The sequence below is a fragment of the Aethalodelphis obliquidens genome, unplaced genomic scaffold (genome assembly GCF_003676395.1).
Source record: "Aethalodelphis obliquidens isolate GAN/ISIS:26980383/991018 unplaced genomic scaffold, ASM367639v1 scaffold13, whole genome shotgun sequence".
Taxonomy (NCBI): Eukaryota; Metazoa; Chordata; class Mammalia; order Artiodactyla; family Delphinidae; genus Aethalodelphis; species Aethalodelphis obliquidens.
Window position 1 is genome coordinate 37706936 of NW_020837957.1, and position 17796 is coordinate 37724731.

General features: G+C 34.4%; 1 long non-coding RNA gene across 1 annotated transcript in view; it reads left to right on the forward strand.

Annotated features, from left to right (window-relative positions):
- LOC113624564 (uncharacterized) overlaps nucleotides 1–17796 on the forward strand; it is a 29805-nt gene that overhangs the window by 2274 nt on the left and 9735 nt on the right. The window contains exon 2 of the long non-coding RNA XR_003434387.1: nucleotides 9872–9885. This is a non-coding gene — a long non-coding RNA (uncharacterized LOC113624564). The remainder of the gene's footprint in view (nucleotides 1–9871; nucleotides 9886–17796) is intronic.

The window sequence follows — 17796 nt, forward strand, 5'->3', positions numbered from 1 at the left end:
CAGGCAGCATCCTATCTAGTAAATAGAATGGCTCTCTGAGGGGTTGTACAAAATGGAAGGTTTTTATAGGCGGAAGGAGGGTGGGGATGAAGGTGCTAGCTAACAAGAGCAACAAAGCAAAAGAAAAAGAAAAATGAAAGAAGGGATTGATTCAGGCCAGGCCATCTTCTTTGGGGGGACGGGGTGTGGGGAAGGAAACAGAAAGGGTCTTTATCATGCAGATTACCTCACTAGTGTAGATCAGGAAATTTCAGATTGACTGTTTTAAAGGTCAATTCCTGGGAGAGGTTGAAACTGCTATTAAGTCTTGGTTTGCTGCACTGGGGGCAAATGAATACCTTTGTTGTTCTCTTCACTTAGGAAATTCCAAGGGTTTTAGGAGCTCCATCCCAGAAATGGGGCAAAGAGCAAATATATATTACTTATTATAAATACCAATATCACACCTGAAAATTATTGATTTCATAAACTTATTAGATATTTGAAAACAAGTCAGATCAAGTAAATCCTCTCTTATAAAAGCCACAGCAGCTTCCTATCACCCCTCAGTATAAAATCTAAAATTCTTACCATTGCCTATAAGGTTCTATATCAGGAGCAGGCAAACTTTTCCCATAAAAGCCTAGACATTAAATATTTTCTGTAGCAGCTACCAAACTTGGCCATTGTAGCAAGAAAACAGTCATAAATAATGCAGAAACAAAAGAGTGTGGCTTCATTCCAATGAAACTTTATGGACAATAAAATTTGAATCTCATATAAATTATAAGTGTCATAAAATATTGTTTTATTTTTCATATTTTATTCCAAACATTTTAAATTGTAATAACCATTTATAATCGTTCATAACCCATATAGAAATAGCTAGTGGGTCAAACTTGGGCTGCAACACCTGCTCTGTAAGATCTACATTCTCCTTCACAGATTTCATTCACTCTACCACACTCCCTCTATTCATGGACCTCTCTGTACTCTGACATCCTTGCACTTACTTGCAAACAAGAAGCACATTCTCACCTCAGTGCCTTTGCACAAGCTGTGTCCTTTGCCTAGAACACACTTTCTCCCAATCTTTGAATAGCTCCTTTCCTTCACCTTTGAAGACTAATTATTCTCTAATCATCCAATCCAAAACATCCTTTTTTATACTATTACATGCAGTGCTTTATTTTTCATTTTAATATTTATTACCCACTGAACTATAGTATGTTATACTTGTTTATTTTTTGTCTCTTCTCACTAGAATGTAAGCTTCAAGAGAGAAGGGACTTGGTTTCCTTCACTGTTTCATCCAGAATAGTACTTGGCACAAAATATGTACTCCAATGAATATTTTTCCATGAATGGATTATTGTTATTTATAATTGCCAAAATTCCTCTTTCTTCTGGTCTTCAATTCAACTATCACTTTGAGGTTCTATGTGATTGGGAGCTAGTGCCAATCTGCGAATTCTCATCATTTGAGAGTTTGTTTAATCTCTAATATTTATATATTGTTCTGAAACATGATTGTTCCACAAATCTCCTCTCTGCTAATGGTGGTCTTTAATCTGGTTGATCTGTATTCAGCATAATTCTACTCATTGATACAATGTTATAATTCTGAAGCTAGGTAATCCTTACCTAATCTTTCTATTTCTCATGGCTTGTAGAGGGTACTATGGCGCCCTGGCCAGCTGCCATTACTGGGTCTGTTGTGTTAGATGCTAGGAGCTCACAGCTGCCCAATGTCTCCAGAAAACTGCCCTCACCTGATGGGAACCACTTTGGTAAGGAAGCCATACCCCTGGAAATGGACCATAGTTTATAACTAATGACTAATAGGGAATAAGTATAAAAGGTTATTTCTTTGTCCTCAAGAGGAAATCATTCTAAGGTGCAGTTTATGCTCCAGAGCCTTGCCCCTGTGGCTCAGGCCAGAGTAAACAGGGTAAGACTCTTCCTAAGACCACATCCTTGTTCATCCCTTTTTCCTTTCAACCCTGCTTCACTCCTTCCATTTGCATTTTTCCCTATGAATACCTCCTCAGTAAATCATGTACACCTGGATCTTCACCTCTGGTTCTGCTTCTAGAATAAAGTTCCTACTGTAGTAAACCCATCAACTCTTACCCAATTCCCACTAAACAGGTCCACCAAAACCAGTCCTTAACAAACTCAAAACCATAGCATTATGTAAGAGTCATTTTTAGGTATCTCACTTTTAGAGTACAAAGTAGGACACCTTCCAACTACTGACAAGCCTCAGCTAGAATGTGGCAGCATCAAAAGTTTACTAAATTATCATATGTAATTTATGAAATACCTTGTGTTTAGCGATGTGCAAACTCATCTCCCATTAAATGATTTTGCTAAATGAATAACATGCCTAAAATCAAATTCAGTAATATAGACACAGATATATATACAAAAGTATCTATGGATACATGTATATTCTCTGGTTAGTATACATACATTTATTTCCTGGTTCTGTTATCTAAGAGATTACAGAAGCAATGACACCTCAGTAGCAATAAGCACACCTGGTCCCCAGGTCTTAGTTTCTAATATCATTCTCCAATAAAAAAAATCTGGACTTCATGAGGAAATGGCTAATTCCAGGACTGAGGACAAGGTGATCCTGGAGCATTCTGTAGTGCAAAAAGTAAAACAACAACAACAATAATGAGGTATGTGAAAGCAGCATATGAGCCAAATAAAAAAGTACCAAATGGCCAAAGTTGGAATAATTTGAACAACAAAATAAATGAAATAGTTTTGGATTATAACCCAAAGTATAAAATAAATATCTATGAATCTGTACTGACATAAAGAATAAAATAAACAAATAAGAGAGAATAGACAAATCTCTCCTGCAGAAGAATTTCAAATATTTTATGTAGATACCCTGTCCTCAAGGAGGCAGAGTATAGCTCTCACCTTTAAGTGGGAGCTACTCTTACTGTCTTCTTTCCAAAGAGCACTGTATGGAAAAAGAGTACAAAATAAGTTTATAGTGAAGAAACCTGGCAAACGCTATCTCAGCCAGATGCCAAAGTTAACATCAGCAGTGTTGTCAGCTGATTGCCAGCTTGATATGATTTGATGAGAATAACACGTAATTTCCGTAGTCTTTGTCCCCCAAAGCCCATAATTCCAGTCTCAGAAGAAAACAATCAAATAAATCCTGATTAACATTCTACAAAATATCTGACTCCTCAAAACTATCAAAGGAAATAGGAGGAAAGTCTGAGAAGCTTTCATAGCGAAGAGGAGCTTAAGAAGACATAACAACTAAATGTTATGTGCTATCCTAATGGGATCCTGGAAAAGAAGAAAGATGTTAGGTAAAACTTAGGGAAATATCAGTAAGTATGGACTTTAGTTAATAATAACGTATAAATATTGATTAATTGTGACATGTATCCTACTACAGTAAAATGTTAATTATAGAGGAAACTACATATGGGGTATATGGGAACTCTCTATACTATCTTTGCCACTTTTATACAAATCTAAAATTATAAAGTTTATTTAAAATTTTTAAAATTAAATTTAGAACTGCAACATTATATATTGACAACCTTATATACTGTTCAAAGATTTTTAAATTCAAGAAAATGCCTAATCCACAGTAGGCTATCTTAAATATCATTCTGATTATTACTGGAGGAAATCCACTTTGAAGCTTCTAATGGAATCTTAATATTATAGTATACACCCAAAGAATTTAAAGGTAAAATATTTTTGGCATGAACATTAAAAAGATTTTTCATAGAGTGAAGTTATTAATCTTTTCAACAATACTTTGGAATTATTTTTCATATTATCTACAACAAAGTCTCAAAATATTTATTATGATACAACAAATACATAAGATTCTATGACTATAAAGGCTTTACATTGGTTTTTAACTTATCTTACCTAAATATTTTATGTGTTCCTTAGGAATAGAACTTGGTGGGATGCAAATTAACATTTCTTGAACCTTTATGTTCCATCATGCATTTACTACTTTAGGGCCTCATATCTGCTATCCAGTTCACTCTTCACACACCCTAAGAGATCCATAGTTTAACACATTCAGAGAGGCGGAAATAGACCCAGTGACTGTAAGGCAATCCCACTGAAATGTAAGTTACTGAGTAAAGGCACATTCTTCATCTACTGTGCTCACTACTGTATTCCTAGAACCTAGAACAGTGACAGGAAAATAGAAAACCTTTATTAAATATGTATTGAATAAATGAATGAGAATAAGTGACCTTGTCCAAAGCAACACAATTACTTATGATAGAAACAGGATGAAATCTGTTACTATTTGTTTCCTACAAGGCCCTGTCATGAGCCCATCTCATGGCAGTTGGACCCTAAACTATCTGAAGGAGAGGCCCTAAAGGAAAAATATATGCCTAGGAGTTCATGGCCACCAGTGCAGCGCCCTAAACATAGTAAGTATCAAATCATAGAACCTCCACTGAGCTCATTAATGGGCAACAAATAAAAGAGAAATTTAGATAAATTGGGAAAAGGGGTATAGACTTTCTTAGATTTGATTTTCATGACCATATTATTCTATTCTTTCATTACATGAAAGCTCTGATTTTATAACATATTCAAACTCCTAAGAAACTCTAAATTGTATAATATATTCAAACTCCTACTTTTCAGAAGCTTATTAGATCCATTCATTGCATACTTTTCCTTTTTACCATATTGTAAAGTTTTTATGCTGACTGTGCCACAAGAAAAAGAAAGAAATAAAGCACTACACTATCAAGCAACTTTATCTACAAACAGCTTAAAGGGAAATATAAAAATAAAAACTCAAATGCAGATATATTTTGCAGCAATACTACATAATTACCAATGAATGCAAAGAGGAGAAAGTTTCTCTGATATACATCAAGCAGTAAAAAAACTAAGTTCTGTCTGGAAACTCCATTTTATTATGTACTATATTTGGTGTGTGGTGGGAAGGGTCAATTGTAAATCTAGAGCCAAGGTACAAGTGCTACAATAAATGGAATTTTCATTACTGTGAAATCACTGCTTTAGCACTTTAAAAATAAATCATAGGAAAAAAATTTCTTTGCATTAAAAGTTAGAAATTTTTAATCCCCCAAATTATCCTTCATTTTTAAGTTTAAGTCCATGTTCTGAAGTCATTTTAAATAAGTACAAATATAAAATTCATTTCTTTGAAAATACTAAGTTAACTAATTGTCAATAGCAGTGGTGTTCTTATTTGTCTATTTATTTATTTATTTATTTAAATATACTTATTGAATAGCTATTCTGTGCCAGACACCACATTAGGCTGGAGACACCTCAGATTTCATACTCTTATAGAGTTTGTATTTTAGTGGGAAAACATAAGAGACTGACTAACAACAATTAGTCAACAGTACTTGAGAATAACAGTACAAATAACAGTAATTTCAGAAAGTATAATAATAATAATTACCATTTTTGAGTGTCTACCCTGTCAAACACGGTACCATAATTTTAATCTTATTGATCTCACATCAAATATTGGAGACAGATATTTACAAATGAGACAATGAGGTCAATAAAGATTTAATTATTTGCCAAGGATGTGAAAAGTAATAAGTGGTAGAGTAGGATTTGAATCTTGGTCTGTTTTAGTATAAAACCCTGGCCTTTTAGCCTTTTTACTCTGCCTTTCAAAACTAGCTAACACTTTGCAGTGAGAATCAAACCCCTTCATAAAAAACAAAAACATTATGTTTCATTTTAGAAATATAATATTTAGAAGGGGGATGACTGTTGTACCCTAGGATTCTTAACAGCATAGTGGTTAATAACAAAAATTCTGGAGTCAGACGTTTCAAGTTAAACTCTAAATCTACCACTAACTAACTGTGAATCTCTGGACCGGTCCAATATTTGACCATATACTATTTAAAACATTTTAAATTCAATATTTAACCATTCTCTGCCTTAGTTTTCTCATCCATAAAGTTTGTATGAATATTGAATGAGTTAATGTATGTGAAGTGCTAGGAAACAGTACCTAGTTATATAAGCAATAAATAAATATTAGCTATTTTGTTGTTATTAATCTTTATTCTCTGGACTGATCAGAATAGACCTGAAGTTGGCACCTCATTTTAAAGGACTCTTAACAATCCTTCTACCTCTCCCTGCAAATTTCAGGTTCCCCTATCCCTATGTTTCCTATGGAACCAGTAAATATTGGTCACTTATCTACATATCTCTTTCTCTTTCTTCATTTCAATGGCTTCTCTACATGCTTTAATCTTCCATTCTTATCTTTCTCTTGTTATATTCTTTAATCTCTATATTTTCACTCTTCTTGTTTCTCCATTTTGAACTTTTAAAATTGATTTATAATTTACATTACAACTTTTACATAATTTTCCTTACATTGTCCTTACTCTACAACTCCTGCTGTTCAATTAGAATTTTATAATGTTCCTTTCTTCCCTTTTTTGAGGCATCAGTGCAGCGTCTAACAGAGTGTTGTGCAGACAGGCAGGCACTGACCGTTTCTCCATAAGGTGAATGAGCCTTGTCTATTACCACTTTGTAACTTCACATCCCTTATTCAGAAGAGTATTAATAGCAAGGTGAGGAACAGTAAACTTCTATTTGCTACCTTCATTATTTTCTTAATTTTATCTTTTAGATTCAGACTTTTTCTATAAGAGCTTTATTATATTGTATTAAGTCATATCATATCATCATATTATATTATATTTTATTTTAAGAAACATTCACTTGGATTTGTATGAACTTTTTCCAACTTCAAATCTCTCTCTTTCACTGTCCTTCAGACACATTACAAATGGACATGAACATTTTCTGAACTGTAATCAAGTGCCAAGGTAGAGTGGGTTCCTCTGACCACTACATTGTTATAAACAAAACTCACACCGTAATTTTCCCTTAAATGACATCACAGGATTTTCTATCCAAAGCATAAATAACTTTGGAAGAGGGAGGCAACCAGAAGTGAAAATAGATGTAGGAAAATTATATATTATACTCGGTAAGGTTTTTATTCAGCACAATTTGAGCCAACATCTGTCCCTTAGATGTAGTCATTCAATCTCCATAAATGCTTAATGATTGGTATCCAAGCATAAAATACTTTGAAACAATTGATTTACAATTAAAACCTTTTGCAATTCCATGGAAATAAACAATTTTTACTTCAGATGTAAACAGCCAATTATAATTTTACTTTCAAAATGGAATGAAAATATATTCAATGTATATCTAGGTGATTTACACTAAATCTGAGAACATTTTTCTCCAAAGTCAACACGAAAATCTTCTCTATAACTAAGTCCTCTCATAAGTGCCAGCTTTGAGCACTGCTTTTGAAGAAAGCTATGAGCATTAACCACCATCTCAATAGTATTCCAGGAGAAATGTAAATGGGGGAAAAAAACACTAGGGCCTCCCCAGGCTATCTACTTAAAGTATGCTTGCTACTTAAAGCATGGTCCTCAGACCAGAAGCATCAGTATCTCCTTTCGAGCAATGCTTCTCAAACTTGAACGTGTTTATTATTTAACCTTGGCCTGGGATGGCTAAGATTCTGCATAAGGTCCCAGGTGATACTAAGGCTGATGGCCCATGGTCCACATTTTGACTAGCAAAGATTCTAAAAAGTCAAGGGTAACTACTGTGAATGATGTACTTTAACAGCCTACCCGTGATGATATTTTATGATGGTACAACCTTCAATATGTATCTTGATGAAATAATTTGGAAATAGAAAATATTTATTGAATATACATTTATGAGATAAAATTTAGAGGTAAAGACTTATGATAGGAAAGAATTAAATAGCAGATAAAGTTTTCTGAGGCATGAAAATTACCATGGAAAGAAGTCAGAAGAATTTTATCAGACTAGTATTGAAAAGGGAAATGTATGTATTCACTGAAAAATGGCCCATATCATGTTGAAGCCATGATTTAATTCAACTTTTCACTTGACAGTCACATCCTCCTGATGAGTGAAAAAAAATATATGATTTCTTGAAGAGTTTGCAAAGAAGCACTTATTTTTAATGGTGTACAAACAGCCTATTCTTTTTCATAAGGGAAAAATGGTAAAATCGGGATGTTTTACATTATTAAGTTGTCAAAATTTTTGAAATCAGTATCTTAATACATTAAGAATGTGCAATTGTTTTTGACATTTCTTTATTCTGAATGAAATAGTTGTTTTTACTACCTGATTGACTTAATTCCTAGTAGATATGGCATATCCTGCTTGGGCAGCCTTTTGAGAATATTGCTATGTATATGAAATATTTGTAACAAATTCACATGCTAGAAATTTTAGAGCTTTTAGTGCTGCAAAAGTCTTTGGGAATCATCGAGTACAATTCCTTCATTTTAAAAAGGAAAAATCAAAGGTCCACTGAAATGAACCTACGTGATTTATCCAAGGTCCCACACAGCTAGTTAGTGGCAGAACTAACCCAAAGCTCATGATGCCTAAGAGGTTTTGTTTTGTTTTGTTTTCTCATAACAGTCTGAATATTTGGCTTGTTTATCTGAGTCCAGCTTTTCAAAAGCTCAGAAAATAATAATAATGATGATAATGATAAATGTGTGCAGTATACAAGTGGTCCACCCGAGAATTATTTATGTGGTCAATTTTTTGTTGTTTCTGTTCAAATTAGGTAAATATTTGCTAACATATACATTGGCTGTACAAGAAACAATTTTAAAGGCAAGTTATCAAATAAGGACTGTTGTATTTGTTGGAAGAAACTTATCTTCAAACTTCGAGGGTATGGGGTTTAAATTGAATAACAAAATCAGAAATTCTATACACATATTTGAAATATGGATATTACTTTTCTTGTTCTAAGTACAAAATAATGTTATAATTAAAATATTTTTCATATTATGACAACTCTGGATTCTCATCTCCCCCTCGTGAACAGGAAATCTAGGTTTCCCCAATATCCTAAACTATTTCTAAGGACCCCACACTTGCTTGCCCTGGTTTGTTGAATTCTTCCTCCTTTCTGCTGGCCTGGCTAACATGGCCAGAGACTGAGAACTCAAGTGTACCTCATTAAGCCAAATTTCTGTAAGGGTTGGCCTTCTCAACAGCCTCCCTTTGTGGTTAAAAGTTCTCCAGTACCAAATGGCTCTCCTGGCTAAAGTTCAGAGCAGTTCAGCTATCTGGTGCAAGGCCATAAGCAATAGAAATTTGCCACAAAGCTGAGGCTCCATGTTAGGCAGAAATGAAAGAAGCCCAGAAGTCACTTTGGCTCTGAGGTAAGGGCTTTTTCAGTGCAGTTGCTCATCCTTTGGGGAAGGATTCCTCCCAGGGTTAGGTCTATTAAGGAGGTCCTACAGTAAAATTAATTACCTTGAGCCTTAACTATGACAGCTTATTTATTTTATAGCATTTCTTTTTTAGAGCAATTTAAGATTTGCAGTAAAATTAAGTGGAAATTACACAGATTTACCATATATCCCGTCCATCACCCAGCAATCATGGCCTCTCCCATTATCAACACCACTCACCACAGTAGTACAATTGTTATATTCAATGAACCTACATTGACATATCATTATACCCAAACTCCATAGTTTACCTTAGGGTTCATTCTTGATGTTGCATATTCTTTGGGTTTGGATAAATGTGTAATGTCATGTATCCATCATTATTGTATTATACAGACTATTTTCACTGTCCTACAAATCCTCTGTGCTCTGCCCATTTATTTCCCTCACCCCCAACCCCTGGCAACCAGTGATTTTTTTTTACTGTCTTCATAGTTTTACCTTTTCTAGAGTGTCGAATAGTTGGAATCATATAAGATGTGGACTTTTCAGATTGGCTTCTTTGTCTTTACATGACTTGATAGTGCATTTCTTTTTAGTGCTGAATAATATTCCATTGTCTGGATGTATCACAGTTTATTTATCCATTCACCTACTGAAACATATCTTGGTTGCTTCCAAGTTTTGGTAACTATGAATAAGGCTGCAATAAACATCCATGTGTAGGTTTTTGTGTGGACATAAATTTTCACCTCCTTTGGGTAAATACCAAGGAATGTGATTGCTGGCTCACATGGTAAGAGTGTGTTTAGTTTTGTAAGAAACTGCCAAATTGTCTTCCAAAGGGGCTGTACCATTTGCGGTTCCTCCAGCAATAGAGTCCCAGTTGCTTCATAGCTTCACCAGCATTTGGTGTGGTCAATGTTCTGGATTTTGACCATTCTAATAGATATGGAGTAGTAGCTCACTGTTGTTTTAATTTACATTCCTCTGATGACACATGATGTGGAACATTTTTTCATACATTTATTTGCCATCTGTATATCTTCTCTGGCAAGGTGTCTGGTAAGGTTTTGGCCCATTTTTTAATGGGGTTGTTTGCTTTCCTATTATTGATTTCTAAGTGTTCTTTGTATATTTGGGACAACAGTCCTTTATCAGATGTGTCTTTTGCAAATATTTTCTCCCAGCATGTGGTTTGTCTTCTCATACTGTTGATATTGTTTTTGCAGAAATCCAGCTTATTAATTATTTTTCCATAGATCATGCCTTTGATGTTTTGTCTAAAAAGTCATTGCCATATCCAAGGTCATCTAGGTGTGCTTTTGGATTTTCTTCCAAGAGTTTTACAGTTTTGCATTTTACATTTAGGTCTGTTACCGAACACAAGTTTTTGTGCCCGACACACAGTGAGACCAAACAGTACGGAAACGTCAAAGTTTGGAGTAGAGAAAGGTTTACTGGAGGACCATACAAGGAGAACAGGTGGCTCTGGCCCCAAAAACCCCAAACTCCCAAAGGGTTTCAGCAAAGCATTTACAAAAAGCAAGGAGAGGGAGGTGCAGTCACAGGGTATGTGATCAGCTCCTGCACAATTCTCCGATTGGTTTTTGGTGAGGTAACAGGGAGGTCAACATTATCAATCCTTAGGCACCAGAAGGTCTGGGGGCTATGCACTCTTGATCATCAAGTAAATAATTTCTTCCATTTGGAGGAGGTTTTTAGCAGCTGAGAAACTCAGGTTAAATTCATGAGATATGTTCGTTCGTAAGAGGTTACGGAAAAACCTGAACAAACTTTTTGGCCAAGGCAATATTATCTGGCTACTTCAGAGAGGAGCTATAGCAGAGGATATGGGGGAAGGGTCTGCCTCAGAAATGTCCCATAGGGTCCTGCTCCATTACAGGTCTTGATCTATTTTGAGTTAATTTTTTGAAGGGTGTAAGGTCTATGTCTAGATTCACTTTTTTGTATGTGGGTGTCCAGTTGTTCCAGCACCATTTGTGGAAAAGACCATCTTTGCTCCATTGCATTGCCTTTGATCCTTTGTCAGAGATCAGTTTACTATGACATCTGTTAAGAACACATTTTTCAGTTTGCTTGCATTTTTTTTAAAGTACATACCTAGTTGTACGTATGAGTAGATTCCAGCATAAACTATACACTGTGCTCAAATCCAACCTTCCCTAAGTCAATATCAAGTTCAAGTCATCGGTCCGGAATGTTTCCTCCATACCGGAGATTGTCTTTTGCACATGAGAACTTCCTTTACATCAAACCTTAATGGATACCACCCTGAAATTTAAGATATTTTAATAATTCTCAGTCTCAAAGATAAAAGAGTACAGTTCCACTTCCCTTATAATTGGAAGTCTCTTTGGCTCTTATGTAAAATTTTGGCTTCCATAGGAATACTGCCAAAAATCAACATAGCACCAAAATGGCTCTTGACATGCTGAAATATTACAATATACTCCTTTCAGAAAAGTATAGATATATAGTTTCCTCACATCTTTCTACATAACTAAAGGGGAAGGGGAAATCTGTTTCAAAGGTGATAACATGAACATTTGAACAAAGCACATTATTACTAACTTTTACACATCAGCCCCAAATCTGAAAAAAATAATTTAGTGTCCCATGCCCACTTGAGGTAGATACAGACAATGATATAGCTATAAATAGTTCTTTAGAGCACTGAAAATAACTAAATTTGAACAATAGAAAACACATTTTCTATAATGGAAAACACATTTTCTTCTTTGTTTCAACTTATCTATGTGTATACATGTAACTATTTATAACTGTATCTTTAAGGTGTACTGTATATTTTAAATTCTCATTATTATCTTTATACAATTTAGGAAAACAGTGTCTATTGACCCTGTGTAATAAACTAGAGAATGCAATGTGTACCCTTGAATGAAAAATTTCTGTTAAAACCTCAAAATATTTCCATATTTTTGATAGTATATGAAAAAAATAAATTTGATATCTGGCTAATAATACCTTTCACCAAAGACTTTAGACCTCAGCTAATTGGCCCATCATTCATGAACTCATCCTTCAGTAAGTATTTATTGAGTATCAACTATGGCCATGCACTGATCTAAGTGAGATACAATACTGAATAAAACACAGGCAGGTAGTGAGATTCAGAGACTGCTCCAGTCCTCATTGATCTCAATGTTCTAAAGGACTTAGTTTATCATGCAGCTTTAAAACTAATCATACTCATTCAGCAATTTTGCATGGGTTCTTTTTTTCCTCTCCAACAACACCATTCTAGCACTATCTAGCAAGAGCAAAACAATTAAGTAGGTAAATAATGAAAGACAATTTAAAAGATATTTTGAACCTGGTTTGGGACCTAAATCATCAGTTTAATACGTTTAGCCTTTATCCTCTAGCAAATAAGGAAACTTCTTCAGCTGAGTTAAACAAATGTCCTTACTATGTCCACAATGGCTAAGAAAAGGAGGCTCCAACTAGAGTCAGAAAAAATTGTTAGAAGTTTACAACACACAAGATGAATGATGATTAGGGACTGACCTGGGTGATAATGGAAGAGATAAATAGAAAGTAATGGATGTGAAGTATCTACTTGTCTCCACCTCCACTCCTTTTAGCTCCCTCGCTCAGCTCTATAAAGCAGGGGACTGACCCTTAGAGGCTCCATTTCCCAGGCTCCTTTGTTCACTGGACTTCTAATTGGGGTAATCCAACAGAAGGCTGAAAATCTTCCCTTTTTCACTGGTATCACCAACAGGAGCTGCTTATCTTCTGTGGTTCCAGCATCCTTGGACAGGTCGCAAACATGCCAGCTTCTGCCTGGGGACTTAGTCCTGGCTGTAACAACCCTACCTTCTCCTTTTGTCCCCTCAGACTATAGGTAAAAGCAGCTTCCTGCTGCTCCTAATCTCTAGGTTCCCTCACTTTTCCCTGGTTAGCTTCTCAGCCTCTTCCATTAGCCATGAAACCAATACCCTGCATTAAATTCCCTCTATTTTTAGAACTTTGAATGATGTCTTTGTTTTTCTGTTTCCTGAATGGACCCTGACACACATATGCAGTGTGTTCAGTGTTTCTGGACTAATATGTTCATGTGCTGATGAGGTATCCATTTAACTCAAGGCCATTGTTACATTCTGTCAAAAGCAGCTGCAAATGGATTTTTCTAGTTTGTACATCAACTTTCTTTGATTAAAGCTCTTTTGGCCAAATAACAGAAACTCACTCCTATTAGTTTAATTCACAAGTTTGTGGGTGAGAGAGTGAGAGTTACTTAATAGAAAAACTGAAGGCAGGAAATAAAGCTAACAACTTGAAACTGTAACATCCTGCATTAGTTTCCTAGGCCTATGGTAACATAGTACCACAAACCAGATGGCTTGAAACACCAGAAATGTATTTTCTCATAGTTCTGGAAGCTAGAAGTCTGAAATTAACTCTGGAGGCTTTGAGGAAGAATCTGTTCCATTCCTCTCTCTTTGCTTCTCATGTTTGCTGGCATTCCATGGTGTTTCTTGCCATTCCTTGGCTTTTAGACTTATCACTCCAACCTCTGTCTCCATCTTCATATGGCATTCTGCCTTCCTTCTTCTTAAAAAGACAACAGTCATTGGATTAACGCATACCTAATTAACCTGAGAATATCTGCAAAGACCCTATTTCCAAATAAGGTCACATTCTGGATTCCAGGTGGACATGAATTTGGAGGGGACATTATTCAACATGGTACACACTGGAAACCAAAGTTACATGTGTATTGCAATAAATTTCAGTCACTGAAGGTAATATGGGAGGGTCTTTTCCATGGAACTTTAACAAACACAGTTGTAAAGAAGTACACTTAGTCAATCAGCTGGCATTTACTGAACATTCCAATAGTGTAAGTGTCTACTGAGTATATAAATATATGTTGGATATTAAACATGATCCCTATATTTTACTTTAATTAATTAATTTCAATTTTTATTGTGATAAAACACATAACACCTTAACATGAGATTTACCCTCTTAACATTTTTCAGTGCACTTTAAAGCTCTTTAAAAATAAAGTGCACTGAAAAATCCCAGAAAATATTTTTGTAGAAATTGACAAGTAAATTCTAAACTTTATATAGAGTTGCAAGGGGCTTAGAATTAACAAAACAATTTTTATAAAGAACAAAGTTAGAAGATTTACTTTCTAATTTTAAGATTCATTATAAAATTAGAATAATCAAGGCAGTGTGGTTTTGGCATACAGAACAGAATAGAGTTTAGAATTAGACTGATACATATATTCGATTTATTTTTGATTACATCGCCAAGACAATTTAATGGGAAAAGCAAAATATTTTCAACAAATGGTGCTAGAACAATTGAATAATCATATATAAAATAAACAAAAATGAGCCTCTATTCTTACCTCACATTATATATAAAAACTAACTTGAAATGGTTTGAGGAACAAAGTCTGGAAAACTTCTAGAAGAAATCATAGGGCAAAAATCTCAATGATGTTAAGTTTGACATATATTTCTTAAACACAATGCAAAAAGGAAAAACTGTAAAAGAAATAAATCACTAATTTGGACTTTATAAAAACTGAAAATTTTGCTCTTCAAAAGACACTGACGTGAATATGAAAAGGCAAGCCCTTCCTAGGAGAATATATTTGCAAAATATGTCTGTACAATAAAAGATTAATCTTGTTCCCCCAAAATGTTAGGCCCTGTACTGGGTTAGTAGTGTCCCCTGCACCAAATTGACATCCACTCAAAACCTGTAAGTGTTACCATGTTTGGAAATAGGGTTTTTGCAGATATAATCTAGCTAAGTGGAGATCATACTTGATTAAAGTTGGCCTAAATCTAATATTACTGGTGTTCATATAAGAAGAGGGAAATTTGGACACAGAGACACAAACACACAGGACACAAGGCCATATGAAGACACAGGCAGAGAATAGAGTCATTCACCTACAAGCCAAGGAATATCAGAAATGTCAAGGAATGCCAAGAAATGCCAGAATGTAGAAGAGGAAAAGAAGGAGTTTTCCTTACAGCCTTTGGAGAGAGCATGACTCTGCCAACACCTTGATTTTGAACTTATAGCCTCTAAAACCAGGAGAATCAGTTTCAGTTGTTTTAAGCCACCCAGTTTGTGGTACTTTGTTATAGCAGCCCTAGAAACTAATACATTACTCCTAGGTATTTACATAGGAGAAATTAAAGCATATGTCCACACAAAGACTCGTATACAAATGTGCACAGCAGCATTATTTGTAATAGCCCCAAACTGGAAACAACACAAATGTCTATCAACAGGTGAATGGATAAACAAATGATGGTATAACCATACAATGGAATACTACTCAAAAGTAAAAATGAATGAACTATTAATACATGCAACATTGACAAATCTTAAAAATAATTATGCTGAGTGAAAAAAGCCAAAAATAAAAGACTACATTTTGTAAGTTTCCATTTATATAAAATTCTAGACAATCCAAACTAATCTATCATGATAGAAAACACATCAGTGGTAGCCTAGGTATCAGGGAGGGTAGAAAGGGAGAGGAGGAAATACAAAGAAACATGAAGACATTTTTGTGGGTGATGGAAAAAGTTCATTATCTTGATTTGAAGTGATGGTTTCATGGCTGTATACATATGTCAAAGTTCATTAAATTATACACTTTAAAATGAAATACACATATATTGATAGAAAATGATTGATATAAAATGATATACACATTTATTGTATATCAATTAAACTTCAATAAAGTTAAAAAATGAATTCAAACAGGAATGAATGCCATGAGAAAGAAAACCCTGAGATATTTGGGGATGTGCTGGGAAAATGTCTAATCCAGGTTGATGCTTGGGGGCACAAAAATACTACCTAGAGAAGACGTCTTGATTTAACAGTGAAGGAGAAATAAAACTTATCTGGGAAAGTGGAACTTGGTGGGGAGAAATTACTAGCATAAGGAAGCAAACTGTACAAAGACACAGAGGCAGATGACTTTGAAGGTCTGCCACAATATGAAGACTGAAGTAAAGCACATAAGGGGAGAGACGGGGAAGATGAAGTTAAAGAGGGAATTAGAAAGGGTATATGAGACCTACACTCCATTTAAACAAGCTTGAATTTTCTCTTGAAAGTTTATGGGGAATTTTGAGGGTTTTTAAACATGACATATACTCTATTTATGCTACTTCTTTAAAACAGTTTTGAGTAGAGAAATAAGAAAAACAGCTTTCTAGTCATTGGTAATATAGGCATTTTTGAGAAAAGAAAATTCAAAAAATTCTTTCACCAATTGTAATTTGGTCTTGTTTATTCTCACTGTAGTTCTTTGAAACCATTGTATTGGTTTACAGTAGATTCCATTGCAAGCTTGGAGTCATCCTTTCAGTAATATAAACATTAACTGGTATCACATTACAACAAACAAAATTTTTATTTAGAATAGTTTTCTGTAGCCTGATTTTTAGGTTAAAGACATTTTTGTATTTCACTTTAAATCTTAAGTGCTCCCTCCAAAATTACAAACTTTATATCTCTTAACCTCAACCTGGAAAAACAAACAAACAAACAAACAAAACCCACTAGAATAATAAAGAAGAATAATGGTTCTTTTAAACCCACTATATTTACACTCCTGCTAAATTTTCCTTTCTACTAGTCTCACCCTATAATAATTAATGTTAATACCTGTTGTATATCCTTCTTCACCCTCAAATATATACAAACAAATACATACACACGTAAAGGATTTTGATACCATTTCCATTTATAAAAATTATATTATACAATAACAAAGAGAATGTACCATATTGCACAGGAACTCTACTTGCACTGTGGTGATGTAAATGGGAAGGAAATCTAAAAAAGAGGGGATATATGTATATGTATAGCTGATTCATTTTGCTGTACAACAGAAACTAACACAATATTGTAAAGCAACTATACTCCGATAAAAATTAATTTAAAAAATAATAAAATAAAATATATAAACAGCTTATAAAATAATCAAATTATACATATATATGCCACTTGTTCTTACTTACCAATACATCATGGACATCTCTCCATGATGTGTGTTTCTACTTCTACAATACAAAAAATACAAAATATATACCTCCTGTTTTATGTAAGAATTATATACAGTTCTGACTTTAAAAGGCTTAAAGATTAAACTTCTTCCCAGATTTGGTATTTATCAATTACTTGCAATTCCAGCCAACTCCATCTGGAAAAGTCCAAAGTAAATCTCTATCTTGGATATTGTGAGGATAATGCCACTTCCATCTTGTAATTCTTACTTTATTGGAATGATGAGTTTTCATAAACTTGATGAAATTATACTTGGTTGTGCTCTTGAGCTCTTTCAGACCATCTCTTCCAAAACTCAAGGAGTTTTATGGTGTCATGTCTTATATGTAAGTCTTTAAGCCATTTTGACTTTATTTTTGCATATGGTGTGAGGGTGTGTTCTAACTTCTCTGATTTACAT